We start from the raw sequence: 23045 nt of genomic DNA on the forward strand, positions 1-23045 counted from the left end.
ACTTCGACAAACCTCAGCCAGATTGGGCCCCAAATTTATTGGACCATTTCATATTATAAAAAAAATCAATCCAGTTGCTTTCCGGTTACGTTTACCAAGAAATCTCCGGATCGGAAATACGTTCCATTGCTCCTTGTTGAAACCATACGTTTCTTCCAGTAGATTTCCTCGAAAGGTCTCTCAGGGGAAATCACCAGTAGATGTACAAGGTCAGCAGGAGTTCTTGGTGGAGAAGGTTCTCGATTCCAAGTTGTCCCGGGGTCGGCTTTATTTTCTGGTACATTGGAGAGGTTATGGTCCAGAAGAAAGGTCTTGGGTCCTGGATAAGGATCTCCATGCCCCGAGGCTCAAGAGGGCATTTTTTCGAGAATTTCCTCAGAAACCTGGCCTTAGGGGTTCCTTGACCCCTCCTCAAGGGGGGGGGGTACTGTTAGGCGCCGAGGGTCCGCTCGTCAGTGCGGCCCGGCGCCTAGCAACTAGGGACGCCGCATGCGGACAGCCGCCGGCTCCCTAGCAACGCTGGACGCCGGGCGCACGGAGCCGCACAGACCTTAGCAACGGGGACGCCACTGTCGGACCGCGTTCCCCGTTGCTGGGTCTAAATTAATCACCTCACTGGTTCCTGGCCGTGCAGCATGCAGCTGCACGGCATGTTGTAATTAGCCCTGTCTGGCACCTGATTGGAGGGCTTCCATTTAAAAGCACTCTCAGGACTTCTCACAGACGCCGGTTATAGCTTCCTGTTTGCTGTGTCAGTTGCAGAGAGTTTTCCAGTCCTGTTCTATCCGGTCGTTCCTGTCCTCAGTGGTCCAGTACTCGGAAGTTTTCATCTTTTCCTGGAGTCCAGACCGAGCACCTTTAACATCCTGTGGTGTTCGTGAGTCGCGGCTTAGCCGTGTGTTGCGGCTTGACCGCTTACTTATTATCATTTGGTTATTTTATGTTTCGGTGCTTTTGCGGAGGATTCCGCTCCCACAAATCCACTCTGGTATCCAGCGGTGCTGGATAGGAGTTACGGATCAGTGGATTTTTGGTTGTCCTTTTCCCTGGCGGTTTGTCCGCACATACTTCTGGTTTAAGTTAGTTAGCTTGTAGCCCCTGGCCTGGTTGCTTAGTCAGAGGGCCCCTTGTTATCACCCTGTCTCGGATTTCCCTTTGTCTCCCATTAAGACCTGAGGGGGCATCGGAGTTGGGCAGACGTAATCCGCCCTTCAAACGCGGCTGCCATGGGCTCAAGCAACCATAGTCTCGCAGGGGATTTCTGATAACACGGGCGAAACAACGGAGTTAGGGCGCCAGGGGTTACTAGGCTTTCCTGCTCCCGTAACCAGCATTCCCTTCCAGTACTCTGGCCTTTGTCATAAGATCTCCTCAGGTCAGAAGTACTGGAATCATAACAGTTTCCTACTGTATTGTCTTACTGACCTATAGTTTCTTACTCTATTGTCTTACTGACCTATTGTTTCCTAGAGTATTGTCTTACTGACCTATAGTTTACTGTATTGGCTAACTGATCTATAGTTTCTTATTGTATTGTCTTACTGACCTATAGTTTCTTACTGACCTATGGTGTCTTATGCTGCTTTCAGATCGCAAATGCCGGATCCTACCCGGTAAGAGAAACGTGTACTTACCGGGTGGGATCCAGCATTTGCACTCCGTTGCTGGCTTTCCGACCCGGCAATATACGGGGTCGGTTGCCATAGCAGCGGAGGGTGCAACAGCAGCAGGGGCGGAGGTGAATGCGGTGCCGGGAGATGAGCTCATCTCCTGCGCCGCCTATGCTGTGAATGGGAGCCGTGTCGCATCGGAACGGCTCTCATTCATATTGCACCTGACCCGGTAATCAACCCAGTAATAACCCTTCTTTTTTACCGGGTTGAATTATCGGGTCAGGCGATCCGCTAATTCAGAAAAGGACCTTTCACATCACACACTGACCCGATTGGACACGGCAATATGCCGTGTCGATACCGGGTTTTTAGTGCGATGTGAAAGGGGTATTAATGTATTGTTTTACTGACCTAGTTTCCCACTGTATTGTCTTACTGACCTACAGTTTCCTTTTGTATTGTCTTAATGATCTACAGTTTTCTACTGTATTGTCTTACTGACATATAGATTCCTTTTGTATTGTCTTAATGACCTATAGTTTCCCACTATATTGTCTTACTGGCCTACAGTTTTCTACTGTATTGTCTTACTGACCTATAGTTTCCTACTGTATTGTCTTACTGACCTACAGTTTTCTACTGTATTGTCTTACTGACCTGCAGTTTCCTACTGTATTGTCTTACTGACCTATAGTATCTTACTGTATTGTCTAACTGACCTATAGTTTCCTACTGTATTGTCTAACTGACCTACTGTTTCCTATTGTATTGTCTTACTGACCTATAGTTTCCTATTGTATTGTCTTACTGACCTATAGTTTCCCACTATATTGTCTTACTGACCTACACTTTGCCACTGTATTGCCTCAATGACCTACAGTTTTCTACTGTATTGCCTTACTGACCTATAGTTTCCTACTGTATTGTCTTACTGACCTATAGTTTCCTTCTGTATTACATAGCAACATAGTATCTAAGGTTTAAAAAATAGGATTTTAATTACCTACCGGTAAATCATTTTCTCGTAGTCCGTAGAGGATGCTGGTCCATATTAGTACCATGGGGGTATAGACGGGTCCACTAGCAGCCATGAGCACTTTAAGAGTTTAATAGTGTGGGCTGGCTCCTCCCTCTATGCCCCTCCTACCAGACTCTAGAAACTGTGCCCGAGGAGACGACATACTTCGAGAGAAGGAAATACACAGATAATGGTGAGATTCATACCAGACTCACCCAACAGGCAAATCCGGCCAACATGCCGGAAATCTCAGCAACAGCTGAAGCAGTAAATAACGCAGAACTTACCTAGGAACCAGGCAGTACTGAACTATAAAACCAAAGCAGGAAAACACAGCGCTGGGCGGGCGCCCAGCATCCTCTACGGATTACGAGAAAAGGATTTACCAGTAGGTAATTAAAATCCTATTTTCTCTTACGTCCTAGAGGATACTGGGGTCCATATAAGTACCATGGGGATGTACCAAAGCTCCCTGAACAGCAGGGAGAGCGCGAAGGCTCCTGCAAAACTGCTTGACCAAACTTGAGGACATCAGAGGCCAAGGTATCGAACTTGTAAAACTTTGCAAACGTGTCCGACCCAGACCAAGTAGCTGCTCAGCAAAGCTATATAGCCGATACACCCCGGGCAGCCACCCAGGAAGAGTCCACCTTACGAGTAGAGTGGACCTTTACAGATTTTGGACACGGCAGTCCTGCCATAGAATATGCATGCTGGATGGTGAACCTGATCCAGCATGAAATCGACTGCTTAGAAGCAGGACACCCAATTTTCTTGAGATCATAGAAGACAAACAGAGAGTCAGTTTTCCTATGACGAGACGTACTCTTCACATAAATCTTCAAAGCCCTCACAACATCCAAGGCCTTTGAAGCAATTGAGGTGTCAGTAGCCACTGGCACCACAATAGGTTGGTTGATATGAAAAGCTGATACAACCTTAGGCAGGAACTGCGGACGAGTCCTGAGTTCCGCCCTATCTTCATGGAAGATCAGATAGGGACTTTTAGAGGAGAAAGCCCCAATTCCGACACGCATTGAGCAGAAGCTAAGGCCAACAAAGTGACCGCCTTCCACGTGAGAAACTTGATTTCAGCCTCCTGTAGAGGCGCAAACCAATCCGATTGCAGGAACTGTAATACCACATCAAGATCCCAGGGTGCCATTGGCTCCACAAAGGGAGGATGGATGTGCAGAACCCCTTTCAAAAAGGTCTGAACCTCAGGAAGGACAGCCAATTGCTTCTGGAAGAAAATGGATAAAGCTGAGATCTGAACCTTGATGGAGCCCATTTTCAGGCCCATATCCACACCCGTTTGCAGGAAAAGGAGCAAACGTCCAAGCTGAAACTCCACCACAGTACATTCTTGGATTCACCCCAAGACACACATTTTTTCCAAATTCAATGGTAATATTTAGACGTTACCACCTTCCTAGCCTGTATCAGGGTAGGAATCACCTCGCTTGGGATACCCTTCCGAGCTATGCCATCAAACGTAGCTGTGGTAAATCTTGATAAGCGAACGGCCCCTGCAGCAGCAGATCCTCCCGAAGAGGTAAGGGCTGTGGATATTGCAGAAGATCCAGCAAATCTGTGTACCAAGCCCTCCTTGGCCAGTCCGGAGCAATGAGGATTGCCAGAACCTTTGTTCTTCTTACAAGTTGAAGAACTCTTGGAATCAGAGTAAGTGGAGGGAACACATTACACTGACGTGAACCAGTGCGTCCACCGCCACTGCCTGCGTGTCTCTCGACCTGGAACAGTACCTCCGCAGCTTCTTGTTGAGACTGGAGGCCATCGTGTCTATGTGAGGAACCACCCCACCAACCAGTTACCTCCTCGAACATCTCCTGGTGGAGGCCCCACTCTCCTGGATGGCGATAGTGTCTGCTGAAGAAGTCTGCTTCCCAGCTTTCTAATCCCAGAATGAAGATTGCTGACATCGCCACTGCGTGCCTTTGTGCCCAGAGGATTCTTGACACCTCCGACATTGCAGCCCTGCTCTTCGTTCTGCCTTGTTGATTTATGTAGGCCACTGTGGTCACGTTGTCCGACTGCACCTGAACAGCTCAATCCTGTAGAAGGTGTGCTGCTTGAAGAAGGCGGTTGTACACGGCCCTTAGCTCCAGTATTTGTGAGTACCAGATGCAGGCTTCTGGTCTTGGGAACCTGCGGGAGCAGGCTTTTTTCCGTTAGCACGACCACCTCTGAAGGTGTGAGAAGGCTTGTTCTTTCTAGGCCTCGCGGGCCGAAAGAACTGCGACGTGGCTGGTGTAAAAGGCTTCTTCGTAGCCAGTGCAGCTGAGGGGAGAAAAGGAGACTTACCCGTAGTAGCCGTGGAAATCCACGCATCCAGCGCCTCCCCAAATAAAGAACCTGTGTAGGGTAGGCCCTCAACGCTTTTCCTGGATTCCGCGTCCGCCATCCATTAACGCAGCCAGAGACACCTTCGAGCCGAGACGGACATGGAGGAGATCCCCGCAGCCATGGAACCCAGGTCCTTCATGGAATCTACCCTGAACCCTGCAGAATCCTGAATGTTACGTAAGAATAAATCAACGTCACCTTTATCCATCGTAGTCAAGTCCTCCTGCAGAGTGATTGACCATCTGGCTATAGCTTTAGAAATCCATGCACAGGCAGTAGTAGACCGCAGTATAGCCCCTGAAGCCGTATATATGGATTTGAGCGTAGCATCCACCTTGCGATCAGCCGGGTCCTTCAACGCGGTAGTTCCCGGGACTGGTAAAACAAGTTATTTTGACAGCCTGGAAAAAGAGATGTCCACTATAGGTGGAGACTCCCATTTAATTTTTTTCATCCTCTGGGAATGGAAAAGCAACCAAGACCCTTCTTAGGGATCTATAGATGTAAGACTAACTGGTCTATAATAACCCGGTTCAGCTTTACTTCCCTTTTAGAATATTGGCACTACTTCCGCTATACGCCAGTCTTTGGGAACCATACCTGATATAACTGAATCTTTAAAGATCAAAAATAGCGGTCTTGCAAGTTCAGAGTGAAGCTCCATAAGAACCCTCGGGTGAATTCCATCGGGACTCGGTGACTTATTAATCTTTACATTTATTAATCGGTCACAGACTACATCCTCATTTAAATAAGCACTTAGCAGTGGGGCATTATCTTTGGTGACATTGTGTGTTAGTCCCTGCATTTGGTCTTCTCTTGTACATACAGTTGGAAAAAAAATACATTTAGTTTGTCCGCTATGTCATTATCATTTTTGATTAAGACTCCCAATTTGTCTTTTAAAGGGTCTATATCAGGCATTCCCAAACGCGGTCCTCAAGGCACACCAACAGTGCAGGTTTTAGTGATATCCAGGCATCAGCACACATGGTTAAATCAAAATAACTGAAGTACTAATTAAGTCACCTGTGTTCAAGTCTGGATGTCACTAAAACCAGGACTGTTAGTGTGCCTTGAGGGGGTGGTATTCATGTGACCGCCGGTCAGCTGACCGACAGTCACATGACCTCCTCTAGCAGCCCGACGGGTCATTAAACCGATGGTTGGCATGCTGACCAACAGGGACTATTTCCACTCGGGGGTGTCCACGGCACCCATAGAGTGGGAATAGAACCCGTGGCGACCGCAGGTCGCCACCGAGCCACAGCGTGGTGAGCGCAGCGAGCCCGCAAGGGGCTTGTTGCACTCGCTCCTCCCCGCCGGGATCCCGGCGTCGGTAAGCTGACCGGCGGTCAGGAGACCGCCGGTCAGCCGTACTACACCCCCTTGAGGACCGTGGTTGGGAAGCACTGGTCTATACTCTCCTTTAATCTCTTGCTGTTGATATATATATTTTTTTTTAAAACAGGATTTTAATACCTATAGTACCGGTAAATCCTTTTCTCGTAGTCCGTAGAGGATGCTGGAGTCCAATTTAGTAACATGGGGTATAGACGGTTCCGCAGGAGCCTTCGGCACTTTAAGACTTTTTAACTAGTGTGAGCTGGCTCCTCCCTCTATGCACCTCCTCCAGACCTCAGTATAGGAACTGTGCCCGAGGAGACGGACAACTTCGAGAGAAGAGTAATATTAAACTAGGGCGAGATTCATACCAGCCCACACTCTACAGATATGCCGCCAAACACTGCCATAACACAACCCATGCCAACGTGCATGTACAACGTAACAGCCAACCGCTGTAACCAATCAAAACACATGAGAACTGTGTAAAGAATTATAATAATAATAATACGAGTATGCAGGGTAAAATAGCACAGGGTGGGTGCCCAGCATCCTCTACGGACTATGAGAAAAGGATTTACCAGTAGGTATTAAAATCCTGTTTTCTCTTATGTCCTAGACCTAGAAGATGCTGGGGTCCAATTCAGTACCATGGGGATGTACCAAAGCTCCCAGTACGGGCGGGAGAGTGCTAATGTTCATGCAACACTGACTGACCAAACTGAAGGTCGTCAGACGCCAAGGTGTCAAACTTGTAAAATTTAGCAAACGTGTTTGAACCTGACCAAGTAGCCGCTCGGCAAATCTGCAAAGCCGAGACACCCCGGGCAGCCGCCCAGGACGAACCCACTTTCCTCGTAGAGTGGGCCTTTACTGAAGTCGGTATTGGCAAGCCTGCCTTTGAATGAGCGTACTGAATCGTACCTCTGATCCAGCGAGCAACAGTCTGCTTAGAAGCAGGATAACCAATCTTTTTGGGGTCATAAAGAACAAACAAAGCCTCCGTTTTCCTAAACGGAACTGTCTGTGATACACAAATCCTGAGAGCCCTGACGACATCTAAGGATTTGGAAATGGCTGAAGTGCCAGAAGCCACTGGCACTACCAAGGTTGGTTAATATGGAAAGAAGACACAACCTTAGGAAGAAATTGCTGATGCGTGCGTAGCTCAGCTCTATCCTCATGAAAAGCGAGATAAGGGATCTTGTGAGACAGAGCCGCTAATTCAGACACACGTCTGCCTGATGCCAAGGCCAGCAGCATAACCACTTTCCAAGTGAGAAACTTCAACTCCACCTCTTGTAGAGGCTCAAACCAGTCCGATTTAAGGAACTGCAACACCACATTAAGATCCCAAGGTTCCGCAGGAGGCACAAAAGGAGGTTGGATGCGCAGAACCCCTTTCACGAACATCTGAATTTCAGGAAGTGAAGCCAATTGTTTCTGAAAGAAAATGGACAAAACTGAAATTTGAACCTTGATAGACCCCAATCTCAAGCCAGCATCCACACCTGCCTGAAGAAATAGGAGGAAACGTCCTAATTTAAACTCCACCGCAGGAGATTTCCTGGCTTCACACCTAGAGACATATTTTCTCCAAATACGATGGTAATACTTGGACATTACCCCTATCCTGGCCAGGATAAGAGTCGGAATGACAGCATTTGTAATACCCTTACGGGCTAGGATCTGTCGTTCAACAGCCATGCCATCAAACATAGCAGCGGTAAGTCTTGATAAACTAACGGCCCCTGCTGAAGCAGGTCCTCTCAAAGAGGTAGAGGCCAAGGGCCCTCTAAGAGCAACTCCTGAAGATCCGGATACCAAGCCCTCCTTGGCCAGTCTGGAGCAATGAGAATTGCCCAAACCCTTGTTCTTCTGATTAACTGTAGAACTCTTGGTATTAGAGGAAGTGGAGGGAACAGATACACTGACTGGAACAGCCACTGAGTCACCAGTGCATCCACAGCCACTGCTTGTGGGTCCCTCGACCTGGAACAGTACGTCGGAAGCTTCTTGTTGAGACGAGATGCCATCATGTCTACTTGAGGAACGCCCGAACGACTTGACACTTCTGCAAAGACTTTTTGGTGAAGGCCCCATTCTCCTGGATGGAGATCGTGTCTGCTGAGGAAGTCTGCTTCCCAGTTGTCCACTCCCGGAATGAAGATTGCTGACAGAGCTTTGGCATGTCTTTCTGGCCAGAGGAGGATTCTGGTCACCTCTGCCATTGACGCTCTGCTTTTTGTTCCTCCCTGACGGTTTATGTGAGCCACTGTTGTCACATTGTCCGACTGGCTGCGTTGCTTGTTGAAGGCAGTTGTACACGGCTCATAACTCCAGAATGTTTATGTGAAGAACCATTTCTTGACTTGACCATCTTCCTTGGAAGCTGTGTCTTTGTGTGACTGCTCCCCACCCACGGAGATTTGCATCCGTGGTCACAAGAACCCAGTTTTGGATCCCGAACCTGCGTACTTCTAATAGGTGAGATGTTTGCAGCCACCACAGGAGTGAGATCCTGGTCTTTGCTGACAAAATTATCTTCTGATGCATGTGCAGATGCGATCTGGACCACTGGTCCAATAGGTCCCACTGGAACACTCTGGCATGGAACCGGCCAAATTGAACAGCCTCGTAGGCCTCCACCATCTTTCCCAGCAGGCGAATACATTGATGAACCGTCACCCGTATTGGTTTCAGGATTAGTCTCAACATCGCCTGTATCTCCTGAGCTTTTTCCACAGGAAGAAAAACTCTCTGTACTTCTATGTCCAGTATCATTCCCAAAAAATGATAACCTCCTTGTCGGTTCCAATTGGGATTTCGGAAGGTTTAAAATCCATCCGTGTTGTTGAAGCATCGAAAGGGACAGAGCAATGTCCTTTATTAACTTCTCCCTGGATCTTGCTTTTATAAGGAGATCGGCCAGGTAAGGAATTATCTTGACACCCCTCCTGCGAAGGAGTACCATTATTTCTGCCATCACTTTGGTGAACACCCTCGGGGCCGTGGAGAGCCCGAAGGGTAACGTCTGGAACTGGTAATGGCAGTCCTGCACTGCAAACCTCAGATATGGTTGATGCGGAGGATAAATGGGAACATGCAGGTAAGCATCCTTGATGTCCACCGACACCAGAAACTCTCCTTCCTCCAAGCTGTAGATCACCGCTCTGAGGGATTCCATCTTGAACTTGAATCGTTTTAAGTACATATTCAGGGACTTTAGGTTCAGAATTGGTCTTACCGAGCCATCCGGCTTCGGTACCACAAAGGGGCTGGAATAAAACCCTTTTCCTCTTTGTACTTCCGGAACCAAAGAAATTACCTTGTCGTGACATAATTTTTGTATTGCGGTCAACACTTTTGTCCAGTCTGGTACAGAAGCTGGTAAGGCTGATTTGAAAAATCGGCAGGGGGGAAGATCCTGAAATTCCAACCTGTACCCCTGGGACACGATTTGTAATAACCAAGGATCCAGGTTGGAACGCTTCCAGACCTGGCTGAAAAATAGTAAGCGCGCCCCCACCCGATCGGACTCCCGTATAGGAGCCCCAGCGTCATGCTGGGGATTTTGCAGCGGCAGCTGCTGGTTTTTATTCCTGGGAACTAGCAGGGGTAGCAGGCCTCCTGCCTCTACCTCGACCCCTTCCAGCAAAGAAGGGGTTACCTTTTGTTTTTCTGTACTTGTTGGGCCGAAAGGACTGCATGGTGTGAGAATGATACGGCTTCTTAGGGGGGACGTATGCGGAAGGCAAAAATGCAGATTTTCTCAAAGTAGTAGTGGAAATCATAGCATCTAACTTGTCTCCAAAAAGGGCTTCCCCGTTATAAGTAAGAGTCTCAACATTCCTTTTCCATTCCGCATCAGCATTCCAGTGGCGGACCCATAAAGCCCTGAGACCTGAAATGGCCATAGCTGTGGCTCTGGGACTGAGCAGCCCCACATCCTTCATGGCTTCTACCAAATAACCAGCCGCATCCTTGATGTGGCCGAGGGTAATGAGTACCTCGTCCCTATCCACAGTATCAATGTTAACCATTAAATTGTGTGCCCATTTTTCTACCGCGTTACCCAGCCACGCCCCTGCGATGGCGGGCCTGAGCAATGTACCATTAGTGGTATAAATCGATTTAAGAGTGGTCTCTAACTTTCGGTCAGCCGGATCTTTTAATGAAGCTGACCCTGGGGCAGGCAAAGTCATTTTCTTAGACAGTCTAGAAACTGAGGTGTCTACCACTGGGGACGTCTCCCACTTACGTCTGTCGTCCTCAGGAAAAGGGTACGCAACCCGTAACCTCTTAGGAATAGTACATTTCTTCTCAGGGTTAGCCCAGGCACCCTCCAAGAAATTGTTCAGATCCTTAGACGGAGGAAAAGTTATCTCCTGTTTCTTATTTAACCTAAAATAATCCTTTTCCTCAGGTGTGGGTACAGTCAGGAAATTCCAGCACCTCTGTTATATCAACAATCATACATTGTATGCTTCTGGCCAATTTGGGCTCTACTCCTCTCAAGTCCCCAGTGTCAGCGTCTGTGTCGGAATATGTGTCAGTGTCCCCCTTCATAATTTGTGCAAGGGACCTTCTCTGGGAATCGGAGGGGACCCTCTTAGAGGCCCCGGAGGCATCAGTAAATAAAGCATCCTCCACAGACTGTCTCCAATACACAGTCTGTTTCTCTGAGTCTGAGAACATAGTGCCAACATGGAAATATTACATTGCAACTTTCTCACCCACTCAGGCTCCCTCTGTGATGGAAGAGCCATTACACCCCCCTCAGGTGCATCCATTATAGGTTCCTCCGGAGAGGACTCCTCCCCCTTTCTGACATGTTACACAAGTGTACACACCCGCACACACACAGACCCCCTTACACACAGGATCTATAGGGGACAGACCTATAGGGAAGCCTGTAGAGGTACACTCAGCGTTCAGTATGAAAAATAACACGCTCTAATATGAAACGCTTATACAATGAATAATATAATAGGATTTCAATAGGATTTTCTCTTAGTCCGTAGAGGATGCTGGGGTCACTCAAAGAACCATGGGGTATAGACGGGATCCACTGGAGACATGGGCACTTGAAGACTTTTAAGGGGCGTGAACTGGCTCCTCCCTCTATGCCCCTCCTCCAGACTTCAGTTATAGAAACTGTGCCCAGGGAGACGGACATTTCGAGGAAAGGAATTATTGTTAAACCAATGCGAGCATTATACCAGCTCATGCCTGAAAAACACGCCGTGTAACATGGCATTCAACGGAACGCATGTCAACGGACATGAACAAAGTCAGCAACAAGCTGAACTGAACAGAAACACAACCAGTATGTGTAACTTCAAAGTACTACTGCAGATACAGTACGCACTGGGACGGGCGCCAAGCATCCTCTACGGACTAAGAGAAAAGGATTTACCGGTAGGTATTAAAATCCTATTTTCTCATACATCCTAGAGGATGCTGGGGTCACTCAAAGAACCATGGGGTTATACCAAAGCTCTAAAACCGGGCGGGAGAGTGCGGATGACTCTGCAGCACCGATTGACCAAACTTAAGGTCCTCATCGGCCAAGGTATCAAACTTGTAAAACTTAGCAAACGTAGAATGGGCCTTCACCGATTTCGGTAACGGCAGTCCTGTAGAATGGGCCTGCTGAATCGTAGCACAAATACAGCGCGCAATAGTCTGCTTGGAAGCAGGACACCCAATCTTGTTGGGAGCATACAGGACAAACAGAGCATCTGTTTTCCTAACGTCAGCTGTTCGAGCGACATAAACTTTTAAAGCTCTGACTACATCCAGAGACTTTGATTCAAATAAGGCATCAGTAGCCACAGGCACCACAGTAGGTTGGTTCATGTGAAAAGACGAAACCACCTTAGGCAGAAACTGTTGCCGAGTCCGCAACTCTGCTCTATCTGTATGAAAAATCAAGTAAGGACTCTTGTAGGACAAGGCCGCTAACTCAGACACCCTCCTTACGGACGCTAAGGCCAATAAAATGACCACTTTCCAAGCGGTCAATTCCACCCTGTGTAAGGGCTCAAACCAATGTGTTTGCAGGAACTGCAACACCACATTCAGGTCCCAAGGTGCCACCGGGGGCACAAAGGGAGGTTGGATGTGCAATACCCCTTTCACAAAAGTCTGAACTTCTGGAAGGGAGGCCAATTGCTTCTGAAAGAAAACTGATAAGGTTGAAATTTGAACCTGAATTGCGCCAACTTTAGGCCCGCATCCACACCAGCCTGTATAAAATGGAGAAAACGCCCCAGGTGGAATTTGTCCACAGGAGCCTTCTTGGATTCACACCAAGAAACATACTTTCTCCAAATACGGTGGTAATGTTTAGACGTTACTCTCTTCCTGGTCTGAATAAGCGTGGGGATAACTTCAATAGGAATACCCTTACGGGCTAGGATCTGGCGTTCAACAGCCATGCCGTCAAACGTAGCCGCTGCAAGTCCTGATAGACGCACGGCCCCTGCAGAAGCAGGTCCTCGCGCAGAGGAAGAGGTCGAGGATCTTCCACTAGCAACTCTTGAAGATCCGGATACCAAGCCCTCCTTGGTCAGTCTGGGACAATGAGGATCACTTGAACCTTTGTTCTTCTTATGAGTTTGAGAACTTTTGGTATGAGAGGAAGTGGGGGGAATACATACACTAGAAAATAGATAGAAAATAGAAGCGCTCATATAAACCACATACCAAAATATCACAGGTTCAATATCAGCCAAGGAATAAATAATAATGATAATAAAATGTATAAAATACATATATTTATTAATATTGATATAAAATTCCTATTTCATAATGGATAATTCACTATTCCATATAATTATGATATAACAAATACAAAGAATTAAAAATGACATAAGTTGTCCATTTCCTAAGTATATTTGGAAAAACACTGAACTAAACAATTCAAAAAATGTATCAGAATATTGCAGTCTCTTAAAGAAACAATGTTGCCACAGCTACTACAAATAAATCCTGAATGTATCACATTGGCTGCACGTATTGATTGATAAGCAGCATGAATAAATGCATATGATACCTCTCCACAAGGGCTGATGGACCCGAGCGTCCCCGGGTAAGTTCAAGAATTGCCCAGTAGTTGAAAGAACTAGAAGGTACGTATAATGTCTGATACTTTCAGTCAGCTGCACCAATTAGTTGTTACCTTGCTTGTAACACCTTGCAGGTGCTTGATGCAGGAAATTTATAGACGGCAAATGGTATAGCTGCCGGATCGGGTGATGTTTAGAACCCAGATGTGGATGTGTGTACCTTCAGCTACCTGGACGTGCACCGTCCGCCGGTAGTGGCCGAAGTGGAGAGCGCTGGAAGGACTGCTGTGTCCGTGCGGCGTCCGTGCAGCGTCTACAACTAATCGTGCGTCCACAACACCTTTTCAGCTACCTGGACGTGCAATGTCCGCTGGTAGCGGCCGAAGTGGAGAGCGCTGGAAAAACTGCTGTGTCCGTGCGGCGTCTGCAACTGATAGTGCGGCCACGTGAATAGCCGACCACGGCTGTTGTTAATGAAGCCGGGTAAGGTAACTGTGGCTTGAATACGTCCTGGATGAAGGTGTTCAGTGTTTTCCAAAAAAGGGGAGGAGTCCTGACGCGTTTCGTCACGTGACCCGTGACTTTTTCAAAATCTTTGAAAAAGTCACGGGTCACGTGACGAAACGCGTCAGGACTCCTCCCCTTTTTTGGAAAACACTGAACACCTTCATCCAGGACGTATTCAAGCCACAGCTACCTTACCCGGCTTCATTAACAACAGCCGTGGTCGGCTATTCACGTGGCCGCACTATCAGTTGCAGACGTCGCACGGACACAGCAGTTTTTCCAGCGCTCTCCACTTCGGCCGCTACCAGCGGACATTGCACGTCCAGGTAGCTGAAAAGGTGTTGTGGACGCACGATTAGTTGTAGACGCTGCACGGACGCCGCACGGACACAGCAGTCCTTCCAGCGCTCTCCACTTCGGCCACTACCGGCGGACGGTGCACGTCCAGGTAGCTGAAGGTACACACATCCACATCTGGGTTCTAAACATCACCCGATCCGGCAGCTATACCATTTGCCGTCTATAAATTTCCTGCATCAAGCACCTGCAAGGTGTTACAAGCAAGGTAACAACTAATTGGTGCAGCTGACTGAAAGTATCAGACATTATACGTACCTTCTAGTTCTTTCAACTACTGGGCAATTCTTGAACTTACCCGGGGACGCTCGGGTCCATCAGCCCTTGTGGAGAGGTATCATATGCATTTATTCATGCTGCTTATCAATCAATACGTGCAGCCAATGTGATACATTCAGGATTTATTTGTAGTAGCTGTGGCAACATTGTTTCTTTAAGAGACTGCAATATTCTGATACATTTTTTGAATTGTTTAGTTCAGTGTTTTTCCAAATATACTTAGGAAATGGACAACTTATGTCATTTTTAATTCTTTGTATTTGTTATATCATAATTATATGGAATAGTGAATTATCCATTATGAAATAGGAATTTTATATCAATATTAATAAATATATGTATTTTATACATTTTATTATCATTATTATTTATTCCTTGGCTGATATTGAACCTGTGATATTTTGGTATGTGGTTTATATGAGCGCTTCTATTTTCTATCTATTTTCTGATTAACCCCATTGGAGTGTCGCACACCTCCTTATAGTGGCGAACGTGTTTTTTCCCATGCCATAAGATCCGTGGTTCAATTTATATTTATTTATTTATAACAGATTAATATTCACAGGCGCAGCAAAAGAGTTTGTTTCTTTTTGCTCAGGAATACATACACTGACTGAAACACCCACGGTGTCACTAGGGCATCCACTGCCACTGCCTGACGGTCCCTGGACCTGGAACAATACATCTGAAGTCTTTTGTTCAGGCGAGACGCCATCATGTCTATTTGAGGAATTCCCCAAATTTTTGTCACTTCTGTGAAGACCTCCTGATGGAGGCCCCACTCTCCTGGATGGAGATCGTGTCTGCTGAGGAAGTCCGCTTCCCAATTGTCCACCCCTGGAATGAACACTGCTGACAGAGCGCTTGCATGTTTTTCCGCCCAGCTGGGAATTTTTGTGGCCTCTGCCATCGCTGCTCTGCTTTTTGTGCCGCCTTGACGGTTTATGTACGCCACCGCTGTGATGTTGTCCGATTGTATCAGGACAGGTAGACTCTGAAGAAGATGTCCTGCCTGACGAAGGCCGTTGTAAATGGCCCTTAGCTCCAGAATGTTTATGTGGAGACAAGTTTCTTGACTTGACCAGTGACCCTTGAAGTTTACTCCTTGAGTGACTGCCCCCCAGCCTCGGAGGCTGGCATCCGTTGTCAGTAAGATCCAATCCTGGATCCCAAATCTGCATCCCTCCAGGAGGTGAGAGCTGTGCAGCCACCACAGTAGGGATATCCTGGTCCTGGCAGGCAGGGTGATCCGATGGTGCATGTGAAGATGGGACCCGGACCATTGGTCCAACAAGACCCACTGAAAAACTCTGGCATGAAACCGGCCGAATGGAATGGCATCGTATGCCGCTACCATCTTTCCCAACAACCGAGTGCATCGGTGAACCGAGACACTGGTTGGCTTTAGAATGTTTCTGACCAGGCTCTGAATTTCCAGAGCCTTGTCCACTGGAAGAAACACCCTCTGGAGTTTCGTGTCCAGTATCATTCCCAAGAATGACAATCGCGTTGTCGGGATCAGCTGTGACTTTGGCAAGTTGAGAAGCCAGCCGTGCTGTTGAAGGACCGCAAGAGTTAGTGCAATATTTTGCTCCAACCGGCCCCGAGATCTCGCTTTTATCAGGAGATCGTCCAAGTATGGGGTAATGGAAACCCCTTGCTTGCGCAGGAGAATCAACATCTCCGCCATCACCTTGGTGAAAATCCTCGGAGCTGTGGACAGACCAAACGGCAGCGTCTGGAACTAGTAGTGACTCTCATGAACTGCAAATCACAGATAAGCTTGATGTGGAGGAAAAATGGGGACATGCAAGTATGCATCTTTTATGTCCAAGGACACCATGAAATCCCCCTTCTCCAGACTGGAGATCACTGCTCTTAGAGACTCCCTTTTGAATTTGAATTTCTTGAGGTAAAAATTCAGGGATTTTAGGTTGAGGATCGGTCTGACCGAGCCATCCGGCTTCGGAACCACAAAGAGGCTTGGATAAAAAAATTCTCCTTGTTCTGACCGGGGAACAGGAAGAATCACTTGGTTCTGACACAATTTTTGTATTGCGTCGCAAACCAAGTCCCTTCCCTGAAGCGAAGCTGGTAAGGCCGATTTGAAAAACCGGCGTGGGGGGGGGGAAGTCTTGAAATTCTAGTTTGTACCCGTGAGACACCACTTGTATCATCCACGGGTCTAGGTCCGAATGAGACCAGGCGCGACTGAACAGTCTGAGACGTGCCTCCACCGGCGCGGACTCCCGAAGAAGAGTCCCAGCGTCATGCTGTAGATTTTGCAGAAGCCGGGGAGGACTTCTGCTCCTGGGAACCCGAACTAGCTCTTCTGGGCTGCTCTGCAGGAGGCGGGATTATAGAGGAGGCGGCGCTGTGCATCTTAGGAACAGTCAAAGCTTTGAGCTGCTGGTGCCTCGGATCAAGATCCTGAACTACACCCCATTGTCCAATCCTTGTGGAGCCCAGTGTACCCCGCAGCAGAAAATAGGGGCTGATGGCTCCTGATGTATGAGATATACCAGAGAGTGTGGGGAGGAGACTGGTCAGATCTCTGGGCTGGTAACACACAGTGACATGATGTGATGGGGAGAGCAGGAGTATAATAGGGGCTGATGGCTCCTGATGTATGAGATACACCAGATAGTGTGGGGAGGAGACTGGTCAGATCTCTGGGCTGGTAACACAAAGTGACATGATGTGAGGGGAGAGCAGGAGTATAATAGGGGCTGATGGCTCCTGATGTATGAGATACACCAGAGAGTGTGGGGAGGAGACTGGTCAGATCTCTGGGCTGGTAACACACAGTGACATGATGTGAGGGGGAGAGCAGGATTATAATAGGGGCTGATGGCTCCTGAATCCACACTGGGCAAATAAAGTTCCCTAATTCGTACTGACAGAGGAGGGAGTAGTATAAGAGATTGCTGTAGGGACTGAGAAAGGAGAATCTGTGACTCTGTTCTGTAATAAGTGTTTATTACTCACCTGTGCTGATATCTGTAGGGATCTCCTCCTCCTTACACTGCTGATCACCCCTCACATACGTCTCTTCTTCTCCCTCTATATCTTCTGCCTTTATATCAGTCATATACGTCTCTTCTTCTCCCTCTATATCTTCTGCCTTTATATTAGTCACATACGTCTCTTCTTCTCCCTCTATATCTTCTGTCTTCATATCAGTCACATACGTCTCTTCTTCTCCTTCTATATCTTCTGCCTTTATATCAGTCACATACGTCTCTTCTTCTCCCTCTATATCTTCTGCCTTTATATCAGTCATATACGTCTCTTCTTCTCCCTCTGTATCTTCTGCCTTTATATCAGTCACATAAGTCTCTTCTTCTTCCTCTATATCTTCTGCCTTTATATCAGTCACATACATCTCTTCATCTCCCTCTATATCTTCTGCCTTTATATCAGTCACATACGTCTTTTCTTCTCCCTCTATATCTTCTGCCTTTATATCAGTCACATACGTCTCTTCTTCTCCCTCTGTATCTTCTGTCTTTATATCAGTCACATACGTCTCTTCTTCTCCCTCTGTATCTGTGACTTTAATATTATTTAATTGGGCTTCACCCTATGTAAACCATCAATAAAAGAAGACTGTAATAATTGTTGATTTCAGTAATAGATTAAACAATACAAATTTATTGACACACACAACTTCTCTACAGATCATATAGTGACAGTCACTTTGGTATATTGGCGAGACCCTAAATCCCACCTACCTGATCCTCCTGTGGGATCCTGTGATTCTCCTCTGTACAATCCTGGGAATACAGAGGACGGGGACATCTCTCTGGGGTATCTCTGTTACTGGGCCCATCTGTAGGAGACACACAGTGACTGAGTACAGTGTATATATGTGATTATCAGGTGATGTGTGTATATAGGGGCCCCCATACCTGCTCTCCCCTGTACAATACATGACAGTCTCCTCTTACCCAGTGATGTGAGGGGCTGGTGATTCTCCATCATCACGTCCTTGTACAAACCCTTGTGTTCCTCTATATACTCCCCCTCCTGCATGGAGACATAAACAGTGACATCCTGACACCTTATAGGAACCTGACACACACACAGTGATACAGTCATCACCCAGACACATCCCCTGGTGTTACTGTATAATGTCCCATTCCCAGCAGTCACCTCTCCAGTCATCACCCAGACACGTCCCCTGGTGTTACTGCATAATGCCCCATTCCCAGCAGTCACCTCTCCAGTCATCACCCAGACACATCCCCTGGTGTTACTGTATAATGCCCCATTCCCAGCAGTCACCTCTCCAGTCATCACCCAGACACATCACCTGGTGTTACTGTATAATGCCCCATTCCCAGCAGTCACCTCTCCAGTCATCACCCAGACACATCCCCTGGTGTTACAGTATAATGCCCCATTCCCAGCAGTCACCTCTCCAGTCATCACCCAGACACATCCCCAGGTGACACTGTATAATGCACCGTTCCCAGCAGTCACCTCTCCAGTCATCACCCATACACATCCCCTGGTGTTACTGTATAATGTACAATTCCCAGCAGTCACCTCTCCAGTCATCACCCAGACACATCCCCTGGTGTTACTGTATAATGTCCCATTCCCAGCAGTCACCTCTCCAGTCATTTCCCCTGGTATTACTGTATAATGTCCCATTCCCAGCAGTCACCACCCAGACACATCCCCTGGTGTTACTGTATAATGTCCCATTCCCAGCAGTCACCTCTCCAGTCATCACCCAGACACATCCCCTGGTGTTACTGTAAAATGTCCCATTCCCAGCAGTCACCTCTCCAGTCATCACCCAGACACATCCCCTGGTGTTACTGTATAATGTCCCATTCCCAGCAGTCACCTCTCCAGTCATGTCCCCTGGTATTACTGTATAATGCCCCATTCCCAGCAGTCACCTCTCCAGTCATCACTCAGACACATCCCCTGGTGTTACTTTATAATGTCCCATTCCCAGCAGTCACCTCTCCAGTCATCACCCAGACACGTCCCCTGGTGTTACTGTATAATGCCCCATTCCCAGCAGCCACCTCTCCAGTCATCACCCAAACATATCCCCTGGTGTTACTGTATAATGCCCCATTCCCAGCAGTCACCACCCAGACACATCCCCTGGTGTTACTGTATAATGCCCCATTCCCAGCAGTCACTTCTCCAGTAATCACCCAGACACATCCCCTAGTGTTACTGTATAATGTCCCATTCCCAGCAGTCACCTCTCCAGTCATCACCCAGACACATCCCCTGGTGTTACTGTATAATGTCCCATTCCCAGCAGTCACCACTCAGACACATCCCCTGGTGTTACTGTATAATGTCCCATTCCCAGCAGTCACCTCTCCAGTAATCACCCAGACACATTCTCTGGTGTTACTGTATAATGCCCCATTCCCAGCAGTCACCTCTCCAGTCATCACCTAGACACATCCCCTGGTGTTACTGTATAATGTCCCATTCCCAGCAATCACCTCTCCAGTCATCCCCCAGACACATCCCCTGGTGTCACTGTATAATGTCCCATTCCCAGCAGTCACCTCTCCAGTCATCACCCAGACACATCCCCTGGTGTTATTGTATAATGCCCCATTCCTAGCAGTCACTTCTCCAGTCATCACCCAGACACATCCCCTGGTGTTACTGTATAATGCCCCATTCCCAGCAGTCACCTCTCCAGTCATCACCCATACACGTCCCCTGGTGTTACTGTATAATGTACCATTCCCAGCAGTCACCTCTCCAGTCATCACCCAGACACATCCCACAGTGTTACTGTATAATGTCCCATTCCCAGCAGTCACCTCTCCAGTCATCACCCAGACACATCCTCCATTGTTACTGTATAATGCCCTTATTCCCAGCAGTCACCTCTCCAGTCATCACCCAGACATGTCCCCTGGTGTTATGTATAATGCCCCATTCCCAGCAGTCACCTCTCCAGTCATCACCCAGACACATCCCCCGATGTTACTGTATAATGCCCCATCCCCAGCAGTCACCTCTCCAGTCATCACCCAGACACATCCCCCGATGTTACTGTATAATGCCCCATTCCCAGCAGTCACCTCTCCAGTCATCACCCAGACACATCCCCTGGTGTTACTGTATAATGCCCCATTCCCAGCAGTCACCTCTCCAGTCAGCAACTGAATGATCTTGTTGGTGAGTTCCAGGATCTTCTGGTCATTGTGTCTCTCATGTGTCATTGAGTGAGGTGGAGGCACCGTGATGGGGCTCTGGGTTCTACTCAGTCCTCCAGATACACAGGGATGGCTGCTGGTTATCTCACACTCATTGGATGTCTTCTTCACTATTGTGTAATCCTATGTAATGGTAGAGACATCAAATATCAATATATACACTCCCAGATTCCCTTACCTCCTCAGTCATGTCCCTGTATTATTACTATAGATATAAATGACATAACAGTGACGCTATAAGATCTCCTCACCTCCTCAGTCATGTCCCTGTATTATTACTATAGATATAAGTGACGTCACTGTGACTCTCCCAGACTCCTTCAACTCGCCAGTCATGTCCCTGTATTATTGATATAGATATAATTGACGTCACTGTGCCGCTTCCAGATCCCCTCCCCAGTCATGTCTCTGTATTATTACTATAGATATAAGCGATTTCACTGTGAAGCTCCCAGATCCCATCACATCCCCAGTCATGTCCCTGTATTATTACTATAGATATAAGTGATGTCACTGTGATGCTCTAAGACCCCCTCACCTCCCCAGTGACAGCCCTGTATTATTACTATAGATATACGTTATGTCACTGTGACACTCCCAGATCCCCTTACCTCTCCAATCATGTCCATGTATTATTACTATAGATATAAGGTCACTGAGACGCTCCCAGATCCACTCACCTCCCCAGTCATGTCCCTGTATTATTACTATAGATGAGATAGACAGTTGAGAAGATCCGCAACAAGAAAGGAACCCAGCCGGCAAATATCCCCCTGTGCATCCGTCATATATAAGACGACGTCTTTAACATGCTCTATGGTTAGCCAAATAGTATCCCTGTCGAGTTAACAATCTGACAGGGTAACAGACCACGCTGCAGCAGCACTATCCATGCTGAGGCAATTTTAGGTCTCAGTATAGTACCTGAGTGTGTAAATACAGACTTCAGGATAGCCTCCTGCTTTTTATCAGCAGGCTCCTTCAAAGTGGCCGTATCCTAACACGGCAGTGCTACCTTTTTTGACAAACGTGTGAGCGCCTTATCCACCCTAAGGGATATCTCCCAACGTGACCTATCCTCTGGCGGGAAAGGGTACGCCATCAGTAACTTTTTAGAAATTACCAGGTTCTTATCGGGGAAACCCACGCTTCTTCACACACTTCATTCACTCATCTGATGGGGGAACAAAACACTGGCTGCTTTTTCTCCCCAAACATAAAACCCCTTTTTAGTGGTACTTGGGTTAATGTCAGAAATGTGTAACACATTTTTCATTGCCGAGATCATGCTACGGATGTTTCTAGTTGATTTTGTATATGTCTCAACCTCGTCGACACTGGATTCAGACTCCGTGTCGACATATGTGTCTGCCATCTGAGGTAGCGGGCGTTTTTGAGCCCTTGATGACCTTTGAGATGCCTAGGCAGGCGCGGGCTGAGAAGCCGGCTGTCCCACAGCTGTTACGTCATCCAGCCTTTTAAGTAAGGATTTGACACTTTCGGTTAATACCTTCCACCTATCCATCCACTCTGGTGTCGGCCCCACAGGGGGCGACATCACATTTATCGGCATCTGCTCCGCCTCCACATAACCTTCCTCCTCAAACATGTCGACACAGCCGTACCGACACACCGCACACACACGGGGAATGCTCTGACTGAGGACAGGACCCCACAAAGTCCTTTGGGGAGACAGAGAGAGAGTATGCCAGCACACACCAGAGCGCTATATAATGCAGGGATTAACACTATAACTGAGTGATTTTTCCCAATAGCTGCTTGTATAAACAATATTGCGCCTAAATTTAGTGACCACCCTCTCTTTTTAACCCTTTGAGCCTGAAAACTACAGGGGAGATCCTGGGGAGCTGTCTTCCAGCTGCACTGTGAAGAGAAAATGGCGCCAGTGTGCTGAGGGAGATAGCCCCGCCCCTTTTTTGGTGGACTTCTCCCGCTTTTTTATGGATCTCTGGCAGGGGTATTTTACAATATATAGCCTGTATAACTATATATTGTGTAGATTTGCCAGCCAAGGTGTTTAATATTGCTGCTCAGGGCGCCCCTTCCCCCCCAGCGCCCTGCACCCATCAGTGACCGGAGTGTGAGGTGTGCATGAGGAGCAATGCAGTGCTGTGCGCTACCTTGGTGAAGAGCGAAGTCTTCTGCCGCCGATTTCCAGGACCGTCTTCTTGCTTCTGGCTCTGTAAGGGGGACGGCGGCGCGGCTCCGGGACCGGACGATCGAGGTCGGGCCCTGTGTTCGATCCCTCTGGAGC

General features: G+C 47.7%; 1 pseudogene; it reads right to left on the reverse strand.

Moving 5' to 3' along the window:
• The window catches only part of LOC134983872 (zinc finger protein 585A-like), a 249546-nt pseudogene that overhangs the window by 9250 nt on the left and 217251 nt on the right, over nucleotides 1-23045 (reverse strand).

The sequence above is a fragment of the Pseudophryne corroboree genome (genome assembly GCF_028390025.1).
Source record: "Pseudophryne corroboree isolate aPseCor3 chromosome 3 unlocalized genomic scaffold, aPseCor3.hap2 SUPER_3_unloc_27, whole genome shotgun sequence".
Classification (NCBI taxonomy): Eukaryota; Metazoa; Chordata; class Amphibia; order Anura; family Myobatrachidae; genus Pseudophryne; species Pseudophryne corroboree.